Source organism: Poeciliopsis prolifica, unplaced genomic scaffold (assembly GCF_027474105.1).
Source record: "Poeciliopsis prolifica strain line A6 unplaced genomic scaffold, Auburn_PproV2 SCAFFOLD003, whole genome shotgun sequence".
Lineage (NCBI taxonomy): Eukaryota > Metazoa > Chordata > Actinopteri > Cyprinodontiformes > Poeciliidae > Poeciliopsis > Poeciliopsis prolifica.
This window is the reverse complement of record NW_026562378.1, coordinates 4,138,436-4,166,348: the sequence shown is the minus strand read 5'-3', so window position 1 is coordinate 4,166,348 and position 27,913 is coordinate 4,138,436. Positions and strand designations below refer to the sequence as shown.

Below are 27,913 nucleotides of genomic sequence, written 5' to 3'. Positions count from 1 at the left end.
AAAAAATAAAATAAAATCAGATTTGACAAAAGATCGTAATTGGGTCATTTCAGGCTGTGGTGTGACGCAGCCTTAGATTATATTTGGTCCTATACAAACGGACCAAATACACTTGTATAGAGAGACCAGGCACACTCAACATCCATCCAGCAGGAGTTTTTGCACCAAAAATATTCGGTACAACCCCGTTGATTCCGTACGCATGTGTATGAAACAAATACAGCGCTGTTATATACTTCAGTATATGGTACATATGGTAAATGCATGCAATGCCACGTTCTGTGGGCAGCTATAAAAAGTAAAAACAAAACAGAGAACTCCCAGCTATCCCTAAGCTCTGCTATACGGCAATATTAAGCAGCTAGAGAGGAGAAAACATTTAGAACAAACAACTTTATCACCATACAGCAGTAAGGTACATTGCCGGCTCTCCACATGCGTGGACCTGAAACAAAGTCAAGTTGAATGTCAACATCACACATAATGGAGAAAAAATTTGATCTTTTCTCCCATTGGCTTTGAAATAATCCTGCAAGCTCTAAATCTTCCCCCCTTTTAAAATTTAGAACATAATGAAACCAAATTGTTTAAACTCATCTTTTTATTCATTTTTTATTTTTTATTTTTATTTTAAACAAAACAGAGAGAGTATTGAAAACATTGAACGCCGTGACTTTGAAATCCGAATATGTACACTATCGTGACTTTAGCAGAGGAACGCCCTGGACAGCGCCCTCTCTGGGCAGACAAACAATGCGTGCTTTTGGGCTGATGGAAAAAGCCAGAGAACCCAGAAAGAACCAATATGCACAAGAGGGAAACAAAACAAGCGGTGCAGCAGGATGAAATATTGGTCATTTTAAAATTACCTCATCAGAACTGGAGCCAGTACTTGGGATACCTCATTTTCACTGTTGCAAATACGCGTTTCGAGTTAGTTGTCTGCAGCAGACTGTAGCTCCCTATTCGAAATAAATTATTGTGTGTTGAAATATTAAGAACCAACATAAATCCACAGAGTAGTGGTTGGTGCTTGAATGCTAAATTAGGCTGTTTGAAGCCCTGAAAATAAAATGTTTCAACATATACTGTATAAGTTTTTACCCTCCAGAAATTCATCACTAACTCATGAGACAAACCGCTATTGTTGCACTATTTATTCACCTCTTCACAGCGACTCTTCTGAATCATTTTAACGCAGTTTGACAGTCAGTAGTACTAAACTGAATCCCTGTTTGTCTGAAAAATATACGAGGCGCCATTAGTGCTTCCTGCGATGAGGCGTCTTTAGAGGATCAGCATTTGAGACCGGTGTTTCTGCTCCCGTCAGCTCTAATAAAAGAGAGACTGAAGGGCGTTTCGACAATGCCTCTCTCAGACTCTCCTCCGCGAGAACAGTCGGACAGAACGACGACTGGCGACGCTTTTGATTGGGCGCGCGTCCGTTCGCTCTGCGCTCGTGCCAGACGCAGACCGGCGTGTGCGCCGTGCACACGTTCACTGTTGACGTGTGGACATTTGATGGCTGCGCGTGAGTGCAATCAGATTTCAATCTCTCCCCTCTATGTGGCTGAGTTGGTGCAGCAGAGGTGCCCCATGGGAAAACGTAATTATACCCTGCTGGCCACAGAGTACGGGCTTCACTGCCCCATCTATCCCGAGAGACAGCAGCTTGAGGCCCCTTTTCACTGCTAATATCAAACAGCAGCAGCATTGCTAAAGCCATGTTACATCTTAAAATGCAGCATTCAGTTCTCTATCCAGTGGCCGTCTCCACTCGGCTTTATCTGGGATTTTGTTACAGCTGAGGTTAATTTATTGTAGAATTAACTAATGGCTACGAGCGACGATTGTAAGAATCGTTTAAAACCAGATTGTCTGTCTGATAAGCAAGGCTTTATCGGGTCTGGTTTGATTGTTACCTTAAGAATCGTCCTCATCTTTCATTCCTCCTGAGTTGCTGACACAAAAATGTGATTCATTGATTTTTTTTAAAGACTGTTTTATATTTCTTTCTTCTCTGGCAGTGTTTCTTTCTTTTCATCTCTATGTTTGCTCTGCCGCTGGCTTTCGGCTGAGGTGCATGCTGAGATGGTGTCCATTAGTGAAGCAAAACAAACAGACACACCCCACTCTCCTGAATTTCGGCAAGCAATCAATGAGTGCACTCACATAGCAGTAGACTAAGTGGGCCATTAAAGTCACAATTAAATGAATCTAGGACTGCAGGACTCATTGGAAAAGGGTAAGACACTCTGACCCAAAACAACTCAAAATAGCTTTTTCTTCCACTGTAATTTACTTTTCAAAAGGGCGCTTTTGGCCTGTGTTGGCTTCGAAAAAGGTCAAATGTAAAACTGATAAAACGGGGATAAAGGGAAGTTAAACAGCTCAGAGAGAATGCTGGCTGGAAATGGAGATTGGGAGGCTGAAGAATCTAAAATGAAAGCCACCAAAACCTTCACATTATCCATTTCATTACGCTGTCACTTGTCATGGCAACTCAACATGAGGTTAAGTACGAAGCGGCTCACTGCAACCAATAGTCGCGGATGCAACCTAATTTCTCATTAGTGCTCCTGAAAAAAAAAAATGAATTCGCACTGAACGTTTGCTTAATAAGAGGACATTCATGTCTGTAAACTCAACTCATAGAAACATTAATGCTCAATAAAACGCATGCTCAGCAAATAAATAACTCCATTCATTTCATAAGTCCTACTGGCTTCGATTGCTTCATGCCTCTAAATGCTTTGTCTGCTGGAAACAAATATCCACCTTCCTGACTTCATTACGAAAAATAGCTGCCGACTTCATTCCTATAAAACACATTCTTGTAGCTTGATGGACATGAATGGATTTTATTAAACACATCCCAATATCTAAAGAAATAAAAATGGGATACAGTTACGGCCAAAACATTTCCTAGGTAGGAAACGGGTATCTAGGTATCCTCTGCATCTCAGTGGAAAATGTTTTATTGGTGTTAAAGTATTCAAACCCTTTTTTGCATGTTTCACTGGTATTTTGATATTTTTATTGGGTGAAGAGATTCATACCTTCACCATAATCTCCAGCTGCATTGCACAGAGTTTCCATTAGATTGAAGATGGGACCTGTCCTTTAGCTTTAGTTGACAAACACCACTTATAATGACTATTTACTCCTGAAATGTTGGGGTTACTTTTTCAGAAAGTTACCCGTCTTGCCAAGTCTGCTTATTCAAAGAATTTTGTATTTACTATGTCATTAAATAATCATTGTTAATAACATAGTAATCAACTAATTTGTTAAATTAGTCGATGATGCTTCAAAGGCGACTAAACATCTGGGTTTTCAGTCTGTGTTTTAAGGAGCTTAGTTTTTCAGCTGCAGTTTTCCGGAAGTTTGTTTCAGATCGGTGGTGCATAGAGGCTGAAAGCTGCTTCTCCTCGTTTGGTTCTGCTTCTCTTCAAATTATCTCAAACATACCTGTACTTTGCTTAGCCACTGACTTGTCCAACTTAGCCTACTCAAATTTTGTGTTCTATTAATCTATTTTTTCGCTTTTCTTGTTTTATTTGTTCCCCAAAGATGGTGTTCTCTCTTCTCTTTGCTTCACAACAACAGCCTGTTCTGTCTCTCCCTTGGGTGGTGCGTCCGCCGCTGTGCCTAATATTATTTATGGTCCTCCAGCTATCTGAAATTGGATTTTTCTCACTCTACCAATGCAATGGGATTACAAGTTTAAACATAAAGGTGGAAACGTGCGTTGGAGGGCGAACTGAAAGTTCTGAGTGTGAACATCTTAAATAAAAGTTTCACCCAGAACGTGGCCAGATTAGAGGATAACACGCGACGGTTCTGGGGAAAAAAAGACGATGATGTAGGCAGATTCCTTGGGACGTGGATGTTCCCAGCAATTAAAGCTGTTCCTGCTCAGTTGGCTTTCTGACTCCGCAGCCTGGATTTCTAGTCCTCTCATGTCGACCACGCTCACTCGTACACCTCCTCTGTGCGTCCGCACAACTTCAGCCGTGTTTGATCTAATTCTCATCTAATGAATCTTTTGATCTTCCTCGCCTGACACTCAGACACATCCCTGATTTCTGCGTCCAAAATATCTCAGCTCGTTCTGATCCCTTCAGATATCTGGCTGCGGGGTAAACAGCTGGGTCTGCAGCTATGCTCTGTGATTTTTAAACCGTGCACGGCGAGTTTATCTTTTAAAGAAAGGGCAGCTTTTCTTACACCTCTCTTTAACTCCCTACGATATCAGGAGATCGACATTGTTCTCAACGTTAGGCGACAATCGCGACCGCAGTTTGAGACGTACCAAATTAAAGACAACAGAAGAAGTATACACAGCAGAGACTTTTGGCAGTGAAGACGAAATAATTAAGAGTTGCTCTTTAGTGAACTCTTAATTGGTGAGGAGACAAGGCTGGAGATAAGGGATCAATAGAGGGAAAAGCAAGGGTTCCAGCCCACTGAAATCAATCGGCCTTCTCTCTGGCTCAGGGAAGGAGAACAGAGCCTTGGGCTGCTGCTTACTTACTCCTTTGATCAAACTTTCAACAGGATCGATCTGAGCGGAGGACCTGCTCCTACTTATCTCAGTCAAAAAGAGCATCAGCTTGCACGGCAAGTCGATTCGGTCGTTCTGAAATCAGCGTTCAGAATTCAGTTTTGGAGAAAATATGGGAATGACAAAATGTTCTGATGAAAAGGAATATCAAGTAAAGCTCTGGTGTATTTTTACTCTACTGCTAAAAATAGTCACTTTCTACTCTTGCTCCCTATTTTCCCTTGCTCTTTGGCAGGGTAATAACCATCTTTCTGCTCTGTCACTTTTTGATGCATCATCCTCTTATTCACATCAAGGACAAGGCCAGGTGTCGCATTTTCCCCTCCCGGGTTGCTACGCTCGTCACGGCGCCTTGTCACCCGCAGCCTGTACCGGTTCCCCCTCCCTTCCTCCCTTCCCCTCCTCTTCGCTTATTTATATTAAATCTGTCATTCTTCTATTTTATTGGGAGAAAAAGAAAAGTAAGTCATTTGCAGCCTGCTGTGTGCCGAATGCAGCAAGCATGTGGGTGTCAGTTTTTGGCCTTGTGAAAAACTGTCAAAATCAATTTTGTGTCTGCGGCTTTGTTTCTTCATGATGACTAAAGAACTTGCTCCTCATGTGTCCTTGTTTGAAATACCAATGTCATTTTACCTTTCAACTTGGCTTTTAAAGTTTCGGGTGGACTTAAATGTCTCTTCGTACGCCTTCAAATTTTTCACGTCATCTGGTTAAAACAATAACCGATATGTTTTACAAAGTGGGACATAATGGTGGAGTGGATGTAAAATTTGTGGTCGTGATGTGACAAATGCATCCATATGACGAGGCACATTGTCTAGATCAGAAGTGTCCTAATTTTTAAGATTAAGTTCATCAAAATGTTTTTTGAAACTAAATATCCTACCTTTTTTTTTTCCTTTTTTGTTTTACCTACCGTGAATTAAACATGCGATATTGTGATTTTTGAGAATTGATAACTAATTCTTAAACTGAGACATAAAAAGGTTTTTGCCCAATTTGAGCCTTTGAAATCTTGTGCGTATGAGTCACTCTTATTATTTTTAGTCATGTTTAATAAAAGGTTGTGTCCAAGCCTGCTTTTGAATAAAAGTCGCTGACTCCTTATGGTCCTATTCACTGTTAATAGTTGATGCAGAAACCAAGATTAAGAGAAACATTCATTGTTGTGCCTAAAAGATTCTGTTTGAAACATCTTTCATTATAAAATTAAAAATTTCTCTGTCTGACTCAGTGACCTACTGGAGGGCCAAATTTACATCGTTGTTAAACTTCTATTGGGGACGGACGGACAAAATATTCATAATATTCACATTTAGGAACATCGTGAACACCCCTTGTCCTGACTAGAGTTTTTCAAAGTGGGGACTTTTTAATCACAAGATCACAATTCAATGTCATGAACTGTAAGTTAAGATTAGGGCTGTTGCAAAAAGAATATCCAGTACTCTTTCGATTATTTGTATGATTAATCGAGTACTCTGTCTCTCTGTCTCTCTCAATCATTTGAAAACGTCAACATGCAGTTCTGGGAGGAGAAAAGCTGTTGTACTCCAAGCATCACGTCAGTCAGTCAAAACAACTTTCTGGTCCCCCCCAAGAAACGACACAATAGCAACAACTCATAGGCGGCAGGAGCGCGCTGCCCAACACAAATAACGACCCGCCGTTAATGAATAAAACTTAATTTCACAAAGCTTCCAGGCAGATAAATTTTCCTTGAGAAATTTTAATAATCGAGGTACTGGAATAGTTACAGCCCAGATAAAATAAAGTGTTGAAATGTTATTTTGTTATTTGACATGCTCATCTTTCTGATGGGCTGAAACTCAAGCTGCTTTTCTCCCCCGAACTCATTGCCAACTAAAATCAGAGGCTTTGAAGCACCAATTTCTGCTAAACGAAAGTAATAATAATAGAACTGTGAATAAAAGTGAGGGAGAAACTTCCTAATAGTGAATGATTCTTTACATATGTCATAGCACTGTTTGTGGGTTTGTATAGGGCGTCGTTGTCCAGAAGCTCATGCTGTTTGGGGAACCTCTGGTCTTGTGGACATATGTGGACACCAGCTTTCTGATGTCCACATATGTTTTTCAGTTTAGTACAGAGAACAGCTGGGGGTTGTTGGCATGCTTCGGCTGTGAGACGACCACGACTTTATAAAGCCCTCCGCTATTCTTAGCGGTGTGGTACGTAACAGACATGGATGCCTCGCCTCGCAAGAGCCGTCTGCTCGACTTAGCCGGACACTGACACCTGTCCAATCTAAACGAGCGCGAGACGCATGCTCCATTCTTGTCAACGCGCCTTCACTGACAGACGATGAAAAACAAGGCCTCATACTTTACAAGATTACAAATACAGGCACTTGTAGACACAGTGATATTGTGAGATGGCAGTCTGATGGAAAGAGCTGAGAGAAAACAGCTGTCTTTTTTTTTTTTTTCTTTTGTACCTCGGCTGCTTCTGACACCGAGCTAAAAGCAATAAAAGGATTTCACGTTGTCTGCCTGGATAGTGATCCAGCTTCTACGTGGCGTTACCACCTCGAATGCTTTTTGAACATTATTGCTTTTGTCCTGGAATAATATCCTACAAAAAAAGGCACATCACTCACCTGTCTGCTTGTGGTAGTTTTTACACAGATGATGGTAATATTAAATATTAAAAAACGGAGACCATTTTTCTGGCTTGTTCCTGGCGTGGGTCTAATTAAAGCTTCCCCAGAACTATTTCCTGTTTCCTCAGGCGTCAGTAGGAGTAAAATATGAAATTATCCGTTGTGAATATCATTTGTATTTATACCGACCTCTCCTGAAATGTGTGTGTGTTTTCTGGAGTGCTTTACCAGATTTAGTATCCTCTTTGTGTAAAGTGCAAGGTATGGGAGGGGCATCAGGATTATGAAAAACTGCTACGACAGAGACGGACGAGTGGAGATAAAGTCTGAGTGAATCAGTATAGGGACATTTTTTTATTTTCATTTTTTTAATTAAAAAGGATTTCTGCAAACAAGCCAGAAAGGCAAAGATGTGCGAGTTGTGTTGAAGCCTCGCGCTTGCCAAGAATTCATTCACTTTGTGTTTGCTTTCAGAACTTGGCAGTCTGAGGCTGATTTCTGTGGGAGAGGAGAACATCTAAAGGAGCTTGTTTAGAAAAGAAGGTAAGGCTGTTCACCACCTACTCACAGATTGATTGAAACCACTCCTTCCTCACTGTCACAGACAGAGAGCATTGGAAACATTCCTGCAGCTTAAACCTTTTTCCAACTCGTTACGTTACAGCGACAAGCTTCAATGTGTTTATTTGAAGGAATATGATTGTCCGCCTTGCAAATCGTTAGCCTCATGCCATGATTGCCCAAGTCAATATTGTAACGTTTTTGTAAACATGTATGAAATGCAGATGAAAATATAACGTTTGGACCATAGCAAGTGTTCTGATCGGCTGAGGATGTAAGCAACTAGGCAGGGCGGGTGTAATAGTGTAAGGACATCAATGTTAGGCGGATCTCTCAATTTGGCCAAAATATGACTTAGTCAAATTATGCCTTAATTAAATGAAACTTTGTAAAGTATGATTTTCAGCTTTGGTTCCAGCTAAAGAAAAGCAACTTTAATAATCTTTCAACAGTCAGATGAGGTGTTTGAGGCTATTTAGTCAGTTTTGCTCAATAAATACGGGTTACTTTGAGGTCATTCTCAAGGTTTAATATAGGGCTCCTATAGTTGTGGGGCCCTAGTTTTAGGGATTTTACAATCAGAAATGGTTTTCTTCATAGTTATCTTGCATTTAGCTCCATCCATCTCCTTGAACTTTGTGTCCACGGCATGATGCTGCCACCACCATGCTGAGGCAGGAGGTTGGTGTGTAGAGTGATGTACAGTGTTAGTGTAAAAATGTTTAGCTTGATGACCAGGTCTTCATACTGTGCTGTACTTTTTTATTTGTCAAATAACTGATTACACAGTCCTAATGCAAATATTTTTTTATTTACCTTGAGGTATTGTTTTATAACCCGACTCTACTTTAAACTTCTCCATGGTTGTTTAGTGGTTGCTCTTCACAATGCAGTTTGATTTCTAAAGCTCTCTAACAAACCTCTAAGGAGATTTAAATTTACAAACATGTTTTTTACGTATTTGCTCAAACTGTCGCCATTTTGTGACTGTTTAGTATGAGACGGATAGTCTGTGAAACGATCAAACTCCTCCACCTCCTTTTCTCTGAGTCACTATTGATGTCTAAAGAAAACCACAGCTCCCTGTCAAGAACAGCCAATCAGAGCCAAGAGAAGCATTTTACTGCTGTAAAATATTTTTTTACTGCGCTATGCTAAATAGCTTTAGCATTCAGGTTAAACTCTGCTGTTGGGAGAAAGTTGTAGAGTTCAGAGAGCAAAAGGGAAGGAGTGAGTAGCACATACATATAATTGATAGACAGCACTGATACCCTCCTCCTGGCTCTGATTGGTGGTTTGGGCTGTGCATTTTTGTAGATGAGTTAAATGTTTTATAGATTATTGCTCATATTATTCCATCATGACACAGTGATAGATCTAACAAATATGTAAAAAACATTTTTGTTTTTAATAAAAAAAAATACGTATCAGATATATTGTTCTGAACTTAAAAGGATGTGTCACTTCCTGTTACTCTGGACTAGTTTGTGTTGGCCTGTCACATAAAATCTCATAAATTAAAGTTGGTTATTACAACCATCATGAATAGTTTTGTGAGGCTTTTGTGTCGTTTTTCCTCAGACATGTATCTTCATACTGATTGCTCCCTTCCTACCAGTTGGTGTTTTTTATCTATCTTAACCCTAAAACTAAATTATGGAATGAAAAAGTTTAATTGTGTGACGCTCGTGTCTTTCTAAAGCGGTCTGGGATGTTCGTGTTTTACACCTCCGTGGGTATCATTCATCCAGCTGTGGAGAAATATGTCAGATTCTGATTACTGCTGCTGTTATTGTGGAGTTTACAGATCCCAGAGGAAATAAAACACAAACGCTATCCGCCGCAGTAACTGTCAACACTTTATTTACTGCAGGCGAACAGATTCATCACCTCAGAAACAGACTTGTGCATCACGCTGCTTTACCAAAGTAAAAAAAAAAAAAAATCCATAAACTTTATTGTAGCGCCAGGCTTTATTTTACTTATTTTTAAAAATTTTTTTTTTTTGCAAAGTTAGAGACCCCAAAAAGCGTAGCATTAATCCGCCTCCATGTGTTTACAGTAGACACTGAATTAGCTAATTGATGCAGTGCAGTGCTGCCGGCATCCTGTAATGTACAGGTGCATCTTGCGGTGATCAGAGCCATCCTGTGTGAACAGCTGTAAGTCACAGCAGAAACTACGACTTACAGCTGTGACTCATTAGTACCTCAACATCAGCAGTACATGAAGCTCTAATCAGATCCCCCTTGGATGAACAGACGACCTTCTTTGTGATAGTTTTAGAATATATACTCTCAGGCGAGAAACTTTTCATGACAGAATATTCGGTGGAGCCGAACTTTGATTTTTCCGTCGCTCGTCTGTGACACTGGCAGGAGCTGACAGGTAAATGACGGGCCTTTGGTAAGATATTCTCTTTGAGGGCTGATCTCCACTTCAAAACCCTCCTCTGTGTGAGGACAGTGTTCACCTCGCTCCCTCTCTCTCTGGCTCGTCCTTTTGTTGACACGCAGGGCCTTCAGCAGTCTGGGATTAAACACCCAAGTCTTCAAAGTTCAGCTCAGCTCTCGACTCTCAAACCACTGTCCTCTGCAGAGCGATGCGCTTCTTTCTGCACGAACTTGTGACACCCCTTCCCTGCTCCTTGCAGCGGGTTACGTAAGGCTTTTAGTATCTTGTGAGCGATAAAAGTTTATTTTCCTTTCACATCTCCAGGGACTTTTATACGATCATGAAAGCCGTCGAATGGGGTATACAAAATGCACCGCGTCGTCATTTTCCACATCAGTAAAACGGACTCTGCCAGCCCTGCTTTCATGATCCCGTCCTGCCGTCTGCCCGCCAATTAAAAGTCAAATATTAAAGTGCTCTGTTGTGAGCTAGGCCTAATTGATTCTTTCCGCCGGGCGCACACAGAATGGGCTGACAGCAGGCGATACCAGGCTTTGTCAACACTGGGCACGCTGCCTGGAGCTTAGGACGGCACCCCAATAAAGACCCCTGTGAGTGTGCCAACCTGCGGCGCCACACACTGAGGCCGTTCGGCACTTCAGCCGGGCTTTATGGTGACGACACCGAGGCGGCTCATTCTTCTGCTCTGGGTCGTCTCCCATCAGTGAGCTGGGAAGTCGGTTCTCTCTTTGTAAGGAAGCACCGGGCTGTGACAAAAATGTGCATGTGTGAAAACAATCCTTTATGTCCACTTGCGTAACTGCTCATCTAACTTGAGCAGCCTAATGGAGTGTGGGGGTCTGAAAGAAGTATTTGTTAAATTTCCTCCAAATGATCTTTTTTTTCTCAACTATTTTCCATTGCTCATATGTATCATTTATGCCAATCCATTAAAAAATATAATCAGATTAATCACACTTTGCTGCTGTGAACATTCACTGCTTGAACTGTTAAAATTCACGTTTTCAAAATATGTTTAAGAAAATGTCTTACTGTCTATCAGTATTTCTGTCTGAAGCTACTTTGTTTCAAACATAATTTGAAAATGCTAACTATAAACTGGCTATGCTTCGGTGGGAGGGTAATTCACAGCTGCTGTAAGTAGCTAGACTAATTTTAAAAAACGTCTGTTGCCATGGTTTTTAAGCTGAAATTTGCCACTAAGCACACCAGTCTGACTCCTCACTCATCTTTTCACACGTTTGCAACTCTTATAGTCTTACAATGGCATAAGAAGTTGCATTTTGATGGGGTTACTGGCATATTTTATGTAATTCTAAGTCCTAAACTACAGTTCTTTTGCACAGCTTTTTAGCCATAAATCTAGCAAAAGTGGCAATTTGTGTCCCTTATTGCCTTCCATAGTATGTCACGGTGTATCTCCTCTGCAGGAGAGTGTCTTGCACGTCTAAACAGGTGATACAATTAAGCTACATCATGTAATATTAACGCATTAAACATTTTAGATTCAGCACATGTGCTAACGTTGACCCCCAAGCCAACTCAAAAAGTTTATTTATCAAGCACCTCAAAAACAGCCACAGCAGACGCCACTGAGAACAGAGCAGCAATGGTAGTTTGCAGGCTGGCAGAATGCAGCTCGATAAACTAAAAATATCAATATCGGATACAATCATACATGGAATAGCATCGTCACGTCATCAGATATCATGACATCACACGTCAAGTGATATATTGAGGTAAAGGTGGAGTAGCTCCCGGTTGCCCTGCCTTCCTAACGGTCTCTTAAAACATGACGCGAGGCCGAATGATGGCAGCGAAGCGGCGTCCTTCTCCCCGAGATGAAGACACTCCCTCTCCTGTCTGCTTATCCTGTGGATTTACTGATCGTTTGCCGAGCATCATGAATCGGCTTCGCCGCCCATTTATTTTCATTGCTTTGCTGCTCCACACAGGAGATTGTAACAGTGGTCTTGGCTCTCCGCAGCGTTCATTAAATGCAGACATTCATCCACAGCGTTTTCTCATGAATCTGATTGACCTTTCATGCTCCCTGCAATCCACAGTAAATGGATATAGGTCCCCATTAATCCCTTCATGGTTGAAAAGCTGGCTGTATCTCCGCGTTGTGTTTGGTGCTTTATGTTCCCTCTGAGCTGATGGATGGGTGCAGTAAGAGGGTTTAAAGTTGCACGGGGGGACAGGAGTCAAAGATGCGCGATGGTAGGGGCCGATCACTCATGTCTGGAGAATTGCTCTGGCACGGCACAAGGTTTATGAACTTGATCAGAGGCCTGTTTATTCATTTTTAAGGAGGTGAAACAAGCGGAGGTAAGGAAAACAAGCAGGATTGTGGCGTCACCCGGGCGTCTGGAACGCTTTAAAGAGGACCACAGTTCATATCCTTCCACCCGTGGTAATGCAGCATTCAGCGTTTGAGGTTTTCACATCACATCTCGGCGTGACCGATTGCCTGCACAGCCGTGGAATAGTCTTTTAACTGACAAGCAATCACAATGTCCTCTCCTCCGAGTCTGAGCAGGGTTTCATTTTTACCGTCATCCTGTTACTTCCCTGCTGCAGATCCGGGGGAGTGGCGGCGTTTCAAGGTCTGAAAGGGGGTCATGATCGCATTGCAACAGTGCCGGGTGATGGAGGGGTGGAGAGGAGGGCACTGAGGGTGGCTGGCTGCCTTTCTGACAGGAGTCTAATGGAGGGCTAATAGGAGAGACTCAAGACTGTAAGACCTCTGCTGTGGTTTTTATGGCAGCTTGTGGAGGCAGGTGAAAAGGAAGATAAAGGACGCAAAGTTTAAGATCCATTACAGAGGCTGGCTGGTAGTGCTGGTGGACTTACTACATCCTCACTCGTCTCGGCTAACATCTTCTCCATAAACTCCAACGTTTTACTTTTCCTTAGAGACTCGTGTTGGAGGCTGAGTTTGTCAGGTGTGCATCTGAAAGGTTGTCAGCTTGTGGTAGAATGAGCTGCCTGTTTGCCATTCGCTTTTATCATCCCCTTTTCTGCAACTTGATGTCACAGGGGGAAAAAGCAGGAAAGAAAAACATATTTTCTTCTTTTAGGAAAGCATGACCTCTGTTTCAGTTTTTGTGACGTTAAGAGCAACTTTTAGTTCAACATACTTTCCCTGGATGTAGGACTTAGTTGTTGAACATGTTTTTTTGTGTGTGTGTTTTTGATAAAATTTTAATTGCAGTCTTCTCCTGAACTGAAAAGTCTCTAATGTCTCCAAGTCACTTCAAGTAGGAAGAGATATGAATCTCTTCCATTTTCCTTCCTGTAAAAAAAAAAAAAAAAAAAAAGGTCTTGGCGCTCATGCACTTAAATTACAGTGTATGATTTTATTTTTATTTGTAACGTCTTATGAATGAATTACAAAGATATTTATAAAAATGCTCAAGTCTTTTGTTTAATTTTATTAAATTGAATGAGTGATGTTGAATCATTGTTTTGTCTTCTAGTTCTTACTCTGGAGAAATGCATTTTTGTTATAGCTTTTATTGCACTTACCTCTTTTTAAGTCACAAGATTTAGTTTTTTTCATATTAAAAGAGCAGAGCCCTGTGTGATAAATGGTCAGAACTTGTGTTGGTGGTGGCCCAGTGCAATCGTTTAAACTCTGAGCGCTGTGTTGCTCTGTTTTCTTCTAATACTAGATTTTTAATTGTTCCGCTATTCGGTTTCATACTCCAAATTAAGTGGAATCACAATTATCATCTTTTTTTATTAATTAAAACAGTTTCTGAGGAATTCAGTGAACACATTTTCTGTAACAAGATTAGAAGAGGAGCTAAACTGTGCTGCTAATTTTATGGAAATCAGATTAATCCCATTTCTAATCAGGTCCGCTGAAAGCCATGCTTTGTTTTAGCTTGAAAACTACATTAATTAAAACAGCGCAACAACAACAAGAAATAGTGACTGCAACAAAGGATGCCTGTTTCTTTTTTTGTTTTTTTTTTCTCAGTTTGGCTGAGAAATTTATGACACTCTTTCATTGATTATTGACAGAAAGATAAAATCAGGAGTATCCGAAGAAGTCATTAGCGCTGTAGTTTGTGAGAAAACACCTAGGACAAAATTGACATTTTTGTTTAGAAAATAAACATCTCATTTTCTGCTTTATTGTGCAGTTTCTGTGTTCTTGTATCTGGATTCTGTGAGTTAAGGGGTTTGATTTTTTTTTTTTTTGCTCATTCTTGTCCAGTGAAACGGATCAGATGGAGGTGAGATCTGCAGGGACAGCCAGGGAGAGTCACCGCTGCTTGATCAATCTGAGCTCTCATTAAAAGGCTGCAAAGCCCTTTGCAATCTGATACAATATCAATATTGTAGCACCACATAAGAGACCTGTTAGGCTGGCTGCTTGCAGCTTCCCTGTCATTACCGAGTGGGCAAATTGCCAGAGACCCCCTTCATGGGCCACTTAGGCTCCCTGATGGTCCCAAACACAGGTCAGGACAGACAGATAAGATGTCTGGGCAGCTGTCCCAGAGACAGGGGAGGGAGAGATGGATACGGACCTGTAGAAGAGGAGAGACAGCATGTGTTCTCTCGCTGTGCTGAGGAAAGCCATCGACTGTGACTTTAGTTTAGTTTTTAGATAAAAAACAAACAGACTGTGGTTTCACCTGGAACTTGGTTTTCGTTCCCGTGTGGGGAGGCGGACTTCCTGTAGCTCGCTGTTTGCATTGTGATTCATTACAAGAAGTCACATGTTTTGTGTTTAAACGAAACAAAAAGACAAAGAGTTAGTCTGAAGTATGTCTTCGCAGGGATTCTGAAAATCTGGATTTTTGGCAAAGAAACTGTTGATTCCTGCTGGGAAAACCACAGTTGTTGAATAACTTTGGTGATTTCTGAGCAAAGCAAGTGGAGGGAGGGGGGAATACAAAGTGGCATGCACAGAATAGGCTCTGTAATTCAGATCATTGTGCGGGGGGTCTCCCCTGTGTGCTCCGGCCTTAACCCCCTGTGTGGTTCCAACAGGGGAGGGAGAGATCGGTTTGTGCGTCTCTAAACCGTCGGTAATCTGCTGACAAAAGGGCCAGGAGAAAGGCAGCTAGTGAAGTTTAGGGGGGTTGAGGACGGAGAATGGGAGGAGTGAAGAGGTGCAGAAGGAGTTGTTGCCTCTCAAAGTCCCAAGGGTGTGCTCAACATTAGATGAAGATGACTCCCACAGCGCCCACTGAACTCTGCCACCCTTTGGTGGAGCACCATTTATGGTAGTTGAGGTTCGTCCAAGCTGGGGGGAAATAAAGAAATAAACACAGGCTATTGTGATAACTTGAGTAAACCTACCACAGTTTCACTTTCTCAGAGGATTTACCCCAAAATTATAAACAAAATGTCTTTAATATGATCCAGAAAATTTTATTTGAAACTGGAGAAAAATATTCTGCTGCAAAAGCACCGATTCTTTTCACAATCAAAGCATTTTTATACGAAGGCTGAAGCAACATTTGTGAAGACACATTCTTTGAATTTGTGATGGTTTTCAGGTAGATGTGGCAAGGCATTTTTATTTTATATCACTTTTCAGCAACGGATGAAACCATAAAACAATAAAAAGTACATTTTCTGAAATATCATAAAATATTGGAATGAAGACTAAATTTAATCTACATTTCAGTTGTTATTTATCAAAGCCAACTCTAAAAACATTGGTTGTTGCTTGGAATATAAGCTATTTTTACATTGTGCTCTTTATATAGTAACACAAGTATAAAGCTGTTATTAGCTGGGTAAGCAGTCAGGCTATCTGCTCCTGTAGGAGGCCTGCAGTGAGAGTCCACGTTAACTGATGGATCAATTCTGCTGCAATATCAAAATAATTTTCTGATCATGATTTCCTGGTCTGACTTGGTGGGAGGAGAGGATTTGTGAATTCCTTTTCATTTTCAAAATTTCTCAGGGACATTAATTGACTGCGAAGATGAACACTTTTAGCCTTTCACACTGAAGATCAGTACTATGCTAAAATAGTTGCCCATGAATCATCTATGAGAAATAAACATCTTCATAGTAATTTGAAGTATAAATGTCCAAATCGTACCTCTGTCCTGTTTTCACCTGGGTACACATCAAATACCAAGCATGATAAATACCCCCAGGCTAAAGCCCCGGTGATCTTTAGCCGTAGTTCAGCCTTGGCTATGCGCCATTAGGCCAAAGAAAACGCCCCCATTCTGTCTGCCATCTCCATTAAAAGCACTTTACAGCATAGAAGTAATGTAAAGAAATATTTATATGCTGACATTTTAAAACATGGGTCCACCTTGATACCAGCTCCTGTGGAGAACTCATCGTCCACTTCCAGTTGGTATTTTGATTCATCTCAGTCATCTGTAATTTATTCAGCGAGTGGGAATGGATTTGTTTACAGAAAGCTGAAACTCCTGCTTTCTGTAATTATCATTAAATCAGGGTCATTAGGAGCAGGTCCCATTGCAGGTGCTAATTAGATGAAGTGGGGGTAAAAAAAAACAAAGTCGTATAATTAAAACACAACAGATAACGGAAAACCTCTAAGCCGTGCGGAACGAGATCTAATTTTGCCGTTGTTTGCTCAGATTATGAACTAGAGACAAACTTTAATATCGCAAGTCAATAAAATTCTTCTCAATAGCAGTCCATCCGCCGCGCTTGTTGTGATCTGTTTTTGGAAACATTTGATCTGTTGGTGGTGTTGCACCTCCGCTGTGTCACGCAGCGGTCATCTCGTCACCCCTGCGGTCTTAATAAGGTAGATGAGTCGGTGGAAGAGGCAGCGCCGTCTGATGGGGTCTGTAATCCAGTTAGTTGTGCTGCGACACTGTAGGGGGGCTTTGATTCTGGTCAATAAGTGCCAATAAGAAACAGTCATCACTCAGCAGGCTGTAGTGCCCACCAGCTTGCTCACTTGTTACTGCTGTCAACACCCGTTTCAAAGGACGCTGCTTCGGACAGATTGTAAATGACTTTCCCATGCAAATTTGAATAGGACAACGAAGACGACGACACTTGAGGACTCAAACGTTTCTGAACTGACTGATTTCTCTCCAACGTCTGAATGAGCCCGACCACAGTGCAAGCAGCTACGTATTTACAGAACCGCCATTGATGGACGCTCATTCTGTCAGTCTTAAATGCTTAAGAGTGAGTCCGTAGGGGGGTGTTAAGCCCTCAGCAGTGACAATCAGAGCTCTGTTTGGCTTTTCTTGAACACCTCTGTGTTCTCTGTAGGCTCTCATGGGGTGCACCACAAGGCCGCAGCGGAGGAGGGGTGAATACCCTGACCCCAACGTAGACTCCGACTGAAGCCTTCTGGGAAGGAATCCGCGGACCTCTGCTCAGGCCCGACATGCCGCGCGGTTGCCGCTGGAAACGCAGCGCCAAATGGAAGTGTTTGAATAAAACTTGAAAACGAGAATCTGAAGAGATTAGGACCGCATTCAACTACCAAAACATCCTGTGTGCTGCACATTTTGACATTGTGTAATCCATAGTGACAAAATAACACGCTCATTAAATGCACTGTCTTTGTTGTAACTTAAGAAGATGGGGAAAAAAGCATGACAGTAACTCTGTGATGTCGTGATGAAGACTGGACTTTACATTTAGAGAACAATTGAACAATGCGATGTTGTTCATTTTGTTCAGATTCAGAGATAATTAGCGTGGCTGTTCCTCTTCTCTTTCATGTTCTCTTTTGGAGAGAGAGCTTGAAGAATGATGCACACTGTGGGTGTACTCTCATGTACGTCGAGTTTCGTGTGTGTGTGTGTGTGTGTGTGTGTGTGCGCGTGTGTGTATTTATAGTCAACAGAGCAGACCAAGGGACTCTGTCAGAGCTCTTTGTTCTCCAGTGAGAACACATCATGACTGGGCCTTTTGTCAGAACTGACACCATCATCCTACCTCTCTCTTTTCTCTTTCTGCATCACTCTTTGCAACTTGCCGCTGAACCAACCACCTACTATCTTAGCCCCTTCTATCCCAGATGAAAACGTTTAAACTTAAACATGTCCAGAGATTCTCCGAACCAGGATCCAATCTTGATATTTACTTTTTGATATCTGCCAAGATGCCAACACTTTCCTAGAGGTGAAGTTTAAGGTGATGGCAAGGAGGCCTTTCAACCTCATTGAGTTGGAACTCCTCACTAAATATAACTCATCCAAATACCAATGGAAATAGCTGCTAAGTAATTATGAGAAGTGCTTAATCGCTGTAGAAAAAAATAAAAATAAAGAGATGTAGAACAAATAACACTGATTACTTAGAGTATTATTTTTATTAAGCTGTTCTTTGTAGGAATGTAAAATGAGAAGGCAAGGCAGCACAGTGTTTTGTGCGTATTGGGCTTTGTAAAATGTTCTGCTAAACTGCTAAAGCTGGTGACAAAATCGCACCATTTTACTGTAATTTAAGAAGCTATGTGCTCATTATTAACCGTCATTAATTATTGATGAGCAGAGCCGACAGCTTGTGTGTATGTGAGAAATGACACAATAAAATTAGTTTCTCATTTTAGTGAAACAAAAAGGACAAAAAACATTTAATGATGAAATGGTTTCTAAAATGTTTTTACCAGTTATTTGATCAATTTTAGGTGTTAGAGCCATTAGCATTACTGTCTTTAGCAGCAGTATCTCTGTATTTGTGCACACGTATAACGAAATAATACCACTATTGTTATTTTTTTAGCATCATATGAGATTGCTCATATTTTCTCTGCTGTAAACTTAAAGTTCCAGAGTACAATTTGTCAGAGGATGGCCTCCATCAACGTCATATCCAGTCCATGATGTCAGAATCTGTTACAATTCTGATAATCAAACTGGGCTGGACCCACTTTTTCTGCATTACAGGCAGTTAGTTCTAGATATAATTTTTTACGAGGATAGATTGTACCCCAGGTTTTATGACAGTCATTGTGAATGTGCACAAAGTTTATTTTTTTTCCTTTCTTACTGTTTTCTCTGGGAAAATCACAGATACTGCGAAACAGAATGAAAAACATGACAAATTCTTGGATTCTTTTAAAATGATTTTTCTTTATGTGTACTATTGTACTACAACCTTTAATCAATAATGTTTATAAGTAGAGGGAACTTCACATTGTGTGTGAAAGAGAGATGTTACTGTTCTAAAGCGCTGGAGTCAAAAACATTACAAAATTAACATTTAAACTCTTTATTTTCTCATTACCAATAACAATGATTAACACAAAAAGTCAAAAGTATTTGTTATAAAAAAGTTTTGAAGATATAAATATAGTATTTACAAGTTACTTTTGTTGTTGTTTTGTGGGTCATAAGCTGAGAAGTTTTGGCTCTACTCTTTGGCTCTTGATGAACCAAAACTGACTTTTACTCGTGGAATGCATCCGTCACGAGTGATGATGTCTTCTCAAAGTGAGTGAAGCTACATTTACTACAAATCACTCTCACATCTTATATAATCTCTGTTGTGGTAAAAAATGTTGTTGTACAAGTACTCGGGTAAGTTCCTGGGTGATGGCATCATCTCCGGGAGAGTATTGAGCTCTTTGTAGAGGACCTGAAAATTAAACTGGAGTTTTATTATCAAGCCATGGCTTGTGTTAATGTATTGACCAAGGTAAAACTTATTTACGCCACATTCATAAATATTTTTATCCACAGTGACATTATTTTGGTGCAGGTCACATCATCCCCACTTTGTTAATTAGTTTGTTTATTATCATGTTTAGTGTTTTATGACATTTTAGTTTGCTAAATTACTGCAGGATGTCTTCTCGCTTTATTTGGGTCCCTTAAAAAAACACAGAATTATAACAAATATAAAACGGCAATAATTATATAGTTAGCTTTGTATTGTAATATGTTTTTCCAGACCAAGGCGTTATGCAAACACAAACACATTCCAAAAGCCTTTCGTTGAGCCAGTTTTCCATTAAAGACACAATTACAAGTTAATGAACACATTGAGGCAACGTAGAGCTTAGTGTCTCACCCCAGGAAACCTAAATAAGTCAGGAGTAGATCTTCTTTTCCTCTGATTAGAAGGATATCAGAGGGGACGTACGTGACAGAGAGGGAGAGTTGAGCCAGAGCACGTCACATCTTCACCCCATTTCCCAGGGCAACTGCATTAATGATGGGTTAAGTGCTAAAATTACACACATTTATATTCTACTTTCAAGAAAGAGCTTTTCACAACACTGTTAAAATTGCATAGGCCTAATATAAGTAAGACAAGACACAAATACAGAGGGAGAAATGTTTAAGAGCATCTCCAAAGGGACAGTTCTTATCTACAGTGCTGGTATCTCAGCAGAAATCTTACTCTCACTTTAAAAGTCAGTGCCCTTTTGTGTCTGCATGCACACAATGAAAATTGCTGTGCAAGAAGTGCTTGTCATCTTAAAGTGTCTGCAGAGTGCTGAGCTTATCAGAACCTGAGGGAAATCTAAATTAAATCTTTTACGGTAAATGAAACTTGCTTCCAAATTAGCTCTTATCTTTCTCAAGTGATCAACTGAAGTTGGGCAGAGAAGTTTTTGGGAAGCAAAGGCACATTTATCGAAAGAATGTTTAAGTAGGTGACTTTTTTTTCCATTTTAAGAAATTTAATATGCATTTTCTAATGGATAAAATTATTTGTTCTTTTCATTTTATAGCAGTGGATTGTTACTCATGTAAACGGGTCAGCAGTAATAAGTGATGAGCAGCTCTGTGGATAAAAGGTTCATCTGATGTTTGCACAAAGCGTATGCAGCATTTACCTTGTTTTCAACAGGGGCAATAAATAATAAATGTAAACATTAAAACTGGGAGAACATTTCAACAGGAATAGATCAATAACACATCTATCTATTTGGAAATGAAGACTAGAACATTCACACAAACCAGAAAATTCTGACTTTCTTACCAAAATAACCCAACACTAAAGCTTTATGTCCTGTAATGATAAAGTCAATTTTCCGGCTTATCGTACAACAAAGCAAAGAGCTATTAAACAAAACAAAAGGTAATAAGCTCTTGACTTTGAGTTTATTTATGTGAAAAGTAGTAACTCATCGAGATCAAAAAGTCAAATTTCACTGATGAAAAACTAATGCAAGCAAAAATTTATGATTTTGACGAGGACTCATTGTGACTGAGGACCTGTCTGCTGATAGCTTGGAAAATCAGACCTTTATTGTTAGTTAATATCATTTTTAATAAGCGGACACGAGAAGGTGCCATGACTCCATTTATTTTTCTTTTCCGGTCTGAACAAAATTTGCATTAATTATGTCATTTGCCATCATTTTCTTATGTACTAGAAACCTAGAATCTTTATAATTTTAATTCAATGCTTTTTCCTGAGGTCTGTTTTTTACACAAATTAAACCTGCTGAACTTTCACTTCAGTTCATTTTCTTGGCTCAGCTTTAGTAATGAATTTGTTTTGATGTCGCGTGGATTCTACTAAACTCAGTGGATTTATTGCTTTTCTGTTCCCAGTAAACCATGCATTCAATATTTTGAGCACTGTAACAAAATAATAATCAGAGCTTCTTCTAGTAACTACTGCTACCTCCCAGTGGACAAACTCTGTGAGCTGTATCAGCGCAAACGAATGACAGTAAGCTGGATCCTGCAGGCCAGGGTGGACCGCCGTTTCTGATAAGCTCAGCTCTCTAAGATAATTAGAACAGTTTATCACTTTTGACTGGATCCATAAGAAAGTCCCACACAACTGGACTGAGAATGAACTGCTTGCTGCCTTGTTGACAAATTAAAGAGATCGGTCTTTGCTGTTTTTGTGTATGAGTTTTTTGACTCAATCCACTTCATCTATAAGATTAACTAGCCTGATTAGAATGACGGGTCTTTACCGCTTATAAAGATTTTTCTGAAACTAGCAGCAGGGCAGAGATTTACTTGTAGAGGATGATAAATAAGCAATAGCAGCAAGCTGTGGCCTTTTTGTATTATGAAAAAGCTTTCCATACTGTATTGAGAATGCACACACACACACACACACACACACACACACACACACACACACACACACACATCCTTCTACTTATGTCAGTCTGAGAACTTTGTATTGACTTCCATTCATTTCTATAGCCTCAACCTGACAGACCTATCCAATACTAGTTTTTTCTTAACCTTAACCAAAACTTAATTCACACCCCCATACCTATCCCTTGATCCTAAACAATGGATAGGGCTTTGTGTCCCCATAAGGCCCATCGGTCTTCAGACATTCAGTAAATATGTCAGAAATGATCGTAAATAGAAAGTTAAATAAGTACACATAAATTACATTTTTATATCTTCACAAGAATTTTGCGTCGATTTGCTTTCATGGGTTTCTACAGCCTAACCCAAAACAGAAAACCCAAAAGAGTTTCTTATGGGCCCAAAAGGATCAGTGGGTCCTCATGATGTAGTATTTGTTGGCAAAATGGGTCTTACAAGGTGAGAAATACTAAAGCACACACACAGACACACACACTCCTCTGAGAAGAAGTTACTCTCGCATAGAAACATGCCGTTGCTCAATTTGCATCTGAATACCAACTTTTGTTGGAAAATTCAAGGGTCCTTGGAGATTTTACACTTTCAGTTTGGAGCCAGGCATGCCAGTGGGAACAAAGTCAGGCATTAGCAAAGCCCTGCCAGCCTCAATTATGACCGCAGGGACTGGCTTGATAACGTTCGGCCGGTCACATTCAGCTCTGAATGTGTCCATTTAAGCTTCCCTGGCCAGTTCCTTTATGTTTTTTTTTTTCCTGCCATCAGGGAATAGCAGATCGCACATTTCTGTGTCGAGAATGAAGGAGAAATATAGAGGTTCTCTGCTTGTGGATTCTGTTTGATTCTGTTCTGTTTTATATGGAAGCCTTGGTCTTGGTGTCTGGTTTAATGCTGTATAAAATCCATCTGCAGTGGATGTGCTTGGTCTTTGTACTGTTTAGGCTGTACTCCCAAAGTTTTTTCCTTTTTTTTTTTTTTTTTTGTTTTGTTTTCGCCCACTTTTTTTTTTTTTTTACTTGTATTTTCTTGATCTTTTTCTCTCTCAGAGCGTTCGAGATGGAGAATTCAGGAGTGTGGTTTTAAGCTTGTGGGCTGCTGGCTCTATATTTTGCATGCATCGTGAGACGCAGCTGATTAAATCACAAATGCAGAGTGGTTTGCCCTTCTTTAATAAGAAATACACATGCAATTTGCTGGCTTCCATCAAAAGCTGTCTGTAACTTTTGAATCTCGGAGGGATTCAAGATTGGGCGAATCAAACTTTCTCTTTCAAAATGCAGGGTGTTTTATTCATGGGAAGAAAATTACATCTGAAAAGTTGGGAGAAAAATTCACAAGCCGCTCTCTTTCTCCCTCTCTCTCTGTGTCTCAACTTCCTCGTATTGACTCTGATACAGATGTGTGTGAAGTAGCTGTGAGTTGATCCGGTGTGTGTTTTCGTCCCTCCACGCTTGGTGCTGTCTTACCATCATGCCCATGCTGTGACATGGCCAGCCCTGTTGTCACTGCATTCATAATTTAGTCCTATCAATAAATGATGGACGGCATTAAGTTTTCATCTCATGATGCAGCGCGGCCGTCTCTTAGAGCCTCTTTACAAGCACATGACTGAAGAGCAAAACTTTCCCTCTCTGTTCTTCCTTCCAAGCATCACTAGGCATTAGTATAACCTCAGATGATCCTTGTTCCTTATCCATGCTTTTAGAGGCTGATTCCCTCTGATCTCATATTCCGCTATAGCTAACTCCCACAGCCCTTCCTCTCTCCGAGCCTCTGGCTTTTAATGAGTTTTGCTGAGAGATATATTTACTCATGTTGTCTGCTGCTTCTGTCTAAAAGGCAGACCCCCCCTCCCCCCCCCCACCCCCCTTTCATTGCGTCCCATCGAGCTGAATCAGCATTGTCGTTTCACAGTTCGGTTAGTGCAAAGAGCTGATGCGGCTATAGCTCTGTCAGGGAAAACGAGCTCGAGAATCATCCCAGTTTTCAGGAACGGCTTTATAAATGCTTGAAAACCGTCGCGCTGGTCATGTTGTCGGAGGCTGAGAGAAGCTGGAGCTTAAGGTATTGCTGGTCGACAGCGAGAAGATAAATATTACATGTGTCCATGTTTCTCTGGGTTATTACATTTTAAACCTGGCTGTTAAAGTACAACACATATCGGTAACTTCCACAGTAAACCCCAGCATATAAAAAAATCAAAAGAAATGAGACTATAGACTATTAACCTTACTGGAGATGAGGAAAGATAAAAAAAAAATATGGAAAGCCAGAACGGTTGCTGAAATTCTTTTGCATTTAGAAAGCAAACACAACCCACTCCAGTGCAAACTAACGTTTGTTGCTTTTATTATAATTAATAGAACTGATCTAGAAAGTGGTTTCTCTTCCTTTAGCACATTTAGCAGCGCATACATAAGGATGATTGACAGCGCTAAGACCCTTCCCCTGGCTCTGTTTGTGGAGTCGAGAAAAACAATCAGTTTTTATAGTTCCAAGTTGCAGTTGCAGGACATCTCGACAAGCTAATGACGTACAGGAAGAATTTGACAAAATCTTAAGAGGAGCTCAGAATGACATCGGGACAATGAGGTTTAAAGGTGTGAAAATGTCAAGCTGTCACTCGTCTTCAACATGTGGTACCGGCAGACGAAGTAGAACTGAGTGAAGGATTAACGGAGCAACGCATTGGGACATTTTTCAACAAATCTAAAGATGAAACAAGGGTGGAGTTTTCGATAATCTCAAACACACAGCCTTTGAAACTCTCTGCTGGCTTCAGAGAACATAATTAAAGCTGCTGGAAAAGCTCGCGCTTGAATTTAAGATCTGAAAACCCACCAGATGATTAATTTTTACATGCAGGAGATGGTTTGAAGTTTTCGTTATCAAAAATGTTCAATTATTATTTTCTGAGCCATTTGTTTGTGTCCGACATAATTTAAGGGCCTTTTTATGTTAATTTTATCGCCATCTGGCCTGAGTTTCATGTCACTGTCCCTGTTAGAAATTTTTCTGCTGGGAAAAAATGTTGACATGTTCAAAGCTCATTTTCCCCACTGCATACCAGCTGTCCTCCTCTGCTTTTCCACACATCTTTGGAGATGTCACGCCCTCGGCACTGTCGGACGTTGTTTTTATCTGCTTTTTTTTGTTGTTGTTGTTTAGTTTGTTTGTTTCATGTATCATCTGTCGCACAGTTGGATAAACAATTTCTGCTGATAAAAGATAGAGGGGAAGAGCAAACTGGGAAGAAATAAGTCCAAGTGTCAAATGATAAAAGCCTGAAAATCCAATTATCGCTCAGTATCAGGTGGAAGAAGACGGCTTTCACGGGAGTACGGCAAGGAAATCTTCACAGCCATAAAATGGATGTACTCCCTCATTTACATATGAGGCCATTGATAGATCTTTACAAAAATATATCTGAATACTTTCTTTGAAGACGAGAACTACAGTTTTCCCTATAGAGTGGTGCAGATTTTGGCTTTTTCTTTTACAGTCTATGGTTTGCCCACATCAGCTCTTTGAAACGTCTCAAGCAAATATCAAAGGCGAGCACAGCGCCTTCCAACGTTCACAAACCACTGAGAACGAAGGAGCCACTGGCGGAGGATGATCTCCACATCGACACAAATCCACCCTCGATTCTCTGTGAAAATGTATTCACAGCTAAATATAAACAAAGCTAGTTCAATGGACATTTTTCATTATTTTTATTTCTTTAACATTAGATAATCTTTTCTCGTTGGTGCCTTGTTTTGTTTTTTTTTTCTTTCTTTTTTTTTATATTTATCCAACACTCAAGATGAAAGGAAGAGCCAGGCAGGCAGAACGGATAGAAAAAAAAAACGGGAGCAAGGACATTTCCAAGCAGCACATCGCCTCGGGTCAGAGATCAGATGTTCCCCTGGGGAAGAGGCAGCGCGTGCCCCGGGTGTTGGAAACCGGAGCAAATACAGCCCTGTCATAGATTTTACCTCAGACTGTAATGTACACAGTCACACAGTAGATTTGCATGTGTAGGTGTGTGCGATGCAGAACCATGGAGGACAGGAAAGAGGAGGGAAGAGATGTAGATGTTGGTGCATTAGGGAGGTCCTTAATGAGCACAATCTGGACACTATGGAGCAGAAACAGTGCTGGAATGCAGCGCTGCTGCATTCAGAGCTCAATAATCTGCTGGGATCCTGTGATGAAGTGCAGCAATTTGTTGGAGTGCTGGTGAAGATATGTGAAAAGCTTTGAAATAAATGCATCTTTTATTGAACGGACATAAGCTCACCCTGGAAAAAAAAGTAGAAAAATCAACCCTTCATTTGGAATAGGCACATCTATCTCACTTTTTCCTCCTGACATCCTCCTACAACATTTCTGAAAGGTTGGGCCACACTGACGCACAGATCTTTGATAATTTCTCTAGATTTCTCTTGCGTGCTCTCTTCTTTTAGCTAACCCCTGTGGCATTTAGATCTGGATCCTTATGTACACGGAAGAAGGATGACTTTGTATCTCAATCAGTTATACAGCCTTCTTCTGTTGAAAGACCAGTTTTAGACTCATTTTTAGTTTATTGCCGGGATCCACCAGATTTGAATTTACAATCATTTGGTGTTTTTAAAAATTTTAAGAAGCCGTTCACTTTAGCAAGGTTTCCAGGGTATTTTCAAGAGAAACAAGCCAACACCACCACACTCCCTCTACCGTGCCTAACAGCAAGCTTGACTTGGATTCACCCTTTGTTTGCTGAAAAATGCCCCTGGAGTGTTTAGTTACTGAAAGGTTCAAACTCAGTCTCATTTGACCACAGCACATGGTTCTGGTTAAAGACCAGATGGATCAATTGGTTGTGTTTAGGGATAGAGACAGAAGCTGTTAAAGCGCCTGCCATTTCGTTCCTCCAGATAAAAAAAAGTCTGAAATCCTTTCTTTGTTTTTAATTGTGTTGTGCAAATTGAAAGACAGCATATGGCTATTGATATGAAATGGTGTGATGTGTGATGTTCCCAGTATCAAACTGGTGGATACACTTGAGCTCCTGGCTTCCAAAATGTCTACCGCTGGTTGCTATGGAGATTTTGTTACCCACCATTATGCTACTAGCCACTTTCAGCTCCTGAGCTTTGGAGAATTAGTTTTGCCTCTGTGGCCATTGGGCTGCTCTCTGTGTAAGAGAAAACCGAATGTGAGAGATCATTAATCAGAAGCCAATGTGACAAAGTAAATAAAAATTTTAATTTTAAAAGTAACTCATCAGATTATTTTAAAATTGTAGTTTTGTTAAAAAATTACTCTCCGACTTTATAAATATACTCAAATACAGGTTGAATTTCTCCTAAAAATGGGTGAGATTCTGCTGCTGCAATAAAATACACATTTCCATTTCAACCATTTTTGATTTGGTGCCGACAAATCTGTCTGCCTCTGAATAACAGCAAAGCCCATGTGCATCCAGACTCGATTAACTACGTACATTTGTTCATTTTCTGCAGATTATCAATGTGCGAGAGAGTCTCTCATACACACAAAAATGATCCAGACCCTCACCTCTGCATGACAGCAGAACATCTCCACAGACACACAGATGCTGCATGATGTTAACTGCGCTTGTAGCTGCGGTCACTGGGCCGTGTCGCGGCTCCAGCTATGCGTCATCATTAATTAGACACAACATTTGAGCTCGCTGTCAGCTCCCCATTGAAATGCGTGCAGCACCAAAATAACAGC

At 40.6% G+C, this 27,913-nt stretch overlaps 1 protein-coding gene across 4 annotated transcripts in view; it reads left to right on the top strand.

Annotated features, from left to right (window-relative positions):
• The window catches only part of sulf2a (sulfatase 2a), a 67,456-nt gene that overhangs the window by 20,911 nt on the left and 18,632 nt on the right, over positions 1-27,913 (top strand). For 3 of the 4 annotated variants that reach the window (XM_055027196.1, XM_055027194.1, XM_055027198.1), the window contains one exon: positions 7,665-7,733. The exons of the other annotated variant lie outside the window; for it this stretch is intronic. The gene's annotated coding sequence lies outside the window, so the exon portion shown is untranslated. The remainder of the gene's footprint in view (positions 1-7,664; positions 7,734-27,913) is intronic. 4 annotated transcript variants of the gene reach the window in all.